Below are 4,004 nucleotides of genomic sequence, written 5' to 3' on the forward strand. Positions count from 1 at the left end.
AGACAGGGTTTCACTGTGTTAGCCAGGATGGTCTCGATCTCCTGACTTCGTGATCTGTCTGCCTTGGCCTCCCAAAGTGCTGGGATTACAGATGTAAGCCACCGTGCCCAGCCCAAACTTTTAAATAATAAACCTGCCAGCACTATAATACATATATATTATATTTTACATACATTAGAAAACCACTATTGTACTTAAGTATTATATACATGGTATAACATTCACAGAACACAAATGTAAGATTATGTAATATAGAAGAATATTTTTTAAAATTTCTTTTTATTTATTCATGGCACAAAAAATCTATACTCATATCAAAGTAGACTTAGGAGCAAGAAAAATTACAAAGGATAAAAATTGACATTACATAATGATAAAAGGATCAATTCACTAAGAAGACATAAGAATTCCAAATGTGTAAACATCAAACAACAAACCTTCACATGATGCAAAATCTGACAGAACTGAAGGAAGGAGTGAATACATTCAAAATTGCAAACGGAAATTTCCAATAACCTTTTTTTAAAACTTTTATTTTAGGTTTGGGGTAAATGTGCAAATTTGTTAGATAGGCAAATTGTGTATCATGGAGGTTTGGTGTACAGATTATTTCATCACCCAGGTAATAGGCATAGTACTGATAGGTAGTTTTATTATCCTCTCCCTTCTTCCACTCTCTACCGTGGTGCCTGTTATTCCCTTCTTTGTGTCCATATGTACTCAATGTTTAGCTCTCACTTATAAGTGAGAATATGTGGTATTTGGTTTTCTGTTCCTGTGTTAGTTTGCTTAGGATAATGGTCTCCAACTGCATCCATGTTGCTGAAAAGGACAATCTCATTCTTTTTCATGGCTGTGTAATATTCCATAGTGTAAATGAACCACATTTTCTTAGTCTACCATTAATGGACATTTAGGTTGATTCCATATCTTTGCTATTGTGAATAGTACTGCAGTGAGCATACATGTGCATGTGTGTTTTTGGTAGAATAATTTATATTCCTTTGGGTATATGCCCAATAATAGGATTGCTAGGCAGAATGGTACTGTTGTAAGTTCTTTGAGAAATCACCATACTGCTTTTCACAATGGCTCAATTAATTTGTATTCCCACCAACAGTGTATAAGCATTCCTTTTTCTCTGCAACCTCACCAGCATGTTATTTTTTTAACTTTTTAATAATAGCCATTCTGAGTGAGGCGAGATAGTATCTCATTATGGTTTTGATTTTTTTTTCTCTAATGATTAGTGATTTGGGGCATTTTTTATATGCTTGTTAGCCACATACATGTCTTCTTTTGAAAAGTGTCTGTTTGTTTCCTTTGCCCACTTTTTAATGGGTAGCTTTTTGCTTGTTAATTTAAGTTCCTGATGGATTCTGGATATTAGACCTTTGTTGGATGCATAGTTTGTAAAATTTTTCTTCCATTCTGTAGGCTATTTACTCTGTAGAAAGTTTCTTTTGTTTTGCAGACCCTCTTTAGTTTAATTAGGTCCCATTTGTCAATTTTTGTTTTTGTTGCAATTGCTTTTGACATCATCGTCATGAAATCTTTGCCAAGGCCTGTGTCCAGAATGGTATTTCCTACATTGTCTTCTAGGGTTTTTATAGTTTTAGGTTTTAAATTTAAGTCTTTAATTCATCTTGAGTTGATTTTTGTATGTGGTGTGGAGAAGGGGTCCAGCTTCAATCTTCTGCATATGGCTAGCCAGTTATTCCAGCACATTTATTAAATAAGGAATATTTTCTCCATTGCTTTTTTTTTGGTTGATTTTGTCTAAGATCAGATGGTTGTAGGTGTCTTTATTTCTGGGCTTGCAATTCTGTTCCATTGCTCTATGTGTCAGTTTTTGTACCAGAGCCATGCTGTTTTGGTTACTGTAGCCTTGTAGAATAGTTTGAAGTCAGATAACATGATGTTTCTAGATTTGTTCTTTTTGCTTAGGATCACCTTGGCTACTTGAACTCTTTTTTGGTTTCATATGAATTTTAAAATAGCTTTTCTAGTTCTGCATCGAATGTCATTGGTAGTTTAACAGGAATAGCATTGAATTTGTAAATTGCATTGGGCAGTATGGCCATTTTAACAGTATCGATTCTTCCTATCCACAGTCATGGAATATTTTTCCATTTGCTTGTTTCATCTTTAGTATTGCTGAGCAGTGTTGTGTAATTCTCATTGAAGGGATCTTTTACTTCCTTGGTTAGCTGTATGCCTAGGTATTTTATTCTTTTTGTGGCTATTGTGAATAGAATTGTGTTCTTGATTTGGCCCTTAGCTTGGAAGTTGTTGGTGTATAGAAATGCTACTGATTGTTGAACATTAATTTTGTTTCTTGAAACTTTGCTGAAGTTGTTTATCAGATCTATGAGCTTTTAAGAGGAGACTATGGAGTTTTTTAGTTATAGAATCATATCATCTGCAAACAGATAGCTTGACTTCCTCTCTTCCTATATGGGTGCCTTTTATTTCTTTCTCTTGCCTGATTGCTCTGACTAGGACTCACAGCACCATGTTGAATAGAAGTGGTGAGAGTGAGCATCCTTGTTTTGTTCCCGGTTAAGGAGAATTCTTCCAACTTTTGCCCATTCAGTATGATATTGGCTGTGGGTTGATCATTGATGGCTCTTATTAATTTGAGGTATGTTCCTTCAGTGCCCAGTTTGTTGAGGGTTTTTAATATGAAGAGATGTTGAATTTTATAAAAAGACTTTTCTGCATCCATTGTGATGATTATGTGGTTTTTGTTTTCAGTTCTGTATATGTGGTGAATCACATTTATTTACATGCATATGTTGCATTAACCTTGCTTTCCAGGGAAAAAGCCTAGTTAATCATGGTAAATTAGCTTTTTGATGTGCTGCTGGATTTGATTTGCTAGTATTCTCTTGAGGATTTTTGCATCTATGACCATCAAGGATATTGGCATAAAGTTTTCTTTATTTGTAGTGCCTCTGCCAGATTTTTAGTATCAGAATGATACTGACCTCATAGAATTAGTTAGGGAGGAGTTCTCCTGCCTCAATTTTTTGAAATAGTTTCAGTAGAAATGGTACCAGCAGTTCTTTTTTTTTGAGATGGAGTCTTGCTCTGTCACCAGGCTGGAGTGCAGTGGTGTGATCGTGGCTCACTGCAACCTCCGCCTCCCAGGTTCAAGCAATTCTCCTGCCTCAATCTCCCAAGTAGCTGGGACTACAGGCATGCACCACCACATCCAGCTAATTTTTTTTTTAAAGGTTTAGTCGAGACGGAGTTTCACCATGTTGGCCAGGATGGTCTCGATCTCCTGATCTCGTGATCTGCCTGCCTCAGCCTCCCAAAGTGCTGGGATTACAGATGTGAGCCACCACATCTGGCCACAAGCAATTCTTTATACAACTGGTAAAATCTGGCTGTGAATTCGTGGTTTTTTTTTTTTTTTTTTTTGGTTGATAGACTTTTTATTAATAATTCTACTTTGGAACTCATTATTGGTCTGTTCAGCAATTCAATTTCTTCCTGGTTCAATCTTGGGAGGTAGGATGCTTCAAATAATTTATTAATTTATTCTAGGTCATAGATCAGTTTTTGTGCATGGAGGTGTCCATAGTAGTCTCTAGTTGTCTACAAATAGTATTATTCTTCCAAGTAACCAAGTGCTGAATTACTTAATCTTTTGTATGGTTCTTTTGTGTCTCAATTTCCTTCAGTTCAGCTTGGATTTTTGTTATTTCTTGTCTTCTGCTAGCTGCGGTGTTGGTTGGTTCTTGTTTCTCTAGTTCCTCTAGGTTTGATGTTAGGTTGTTGTTAATTTGAGATCTTTCTAACTCTTTGATGTGGGTGTTTAGCACTATAAATTTCCCTCTTAACACTGCTTTAGCTCTCTCCCAGAGATTCTGGTATGTTGTATTTTTGTTCTTATTACTTTCAAAGAATTTCTTGATTTATTTCTTAATTTTATTGTTTACCCAAAAGTCATTCAGGAGCATGTTCTTTAATTTCCATGTAATTATATGGCTTTT

This window comes from Cebus imitator, unplaced genomic scaffold (genome assembly GCF_001604975.1).
Source record: "Cebus imitator isolate Cc_AM_T3 unplaced genomic scaffold, Cebus_imitator-1.0 Scaffold289, whole genome shotgun sequence".
NCBI classification, from domain to species: Eukaryota; Metazoa; Chordata; class Mammalia; order Primates; family Cebidae; genus Cebus; species Cebus imitator.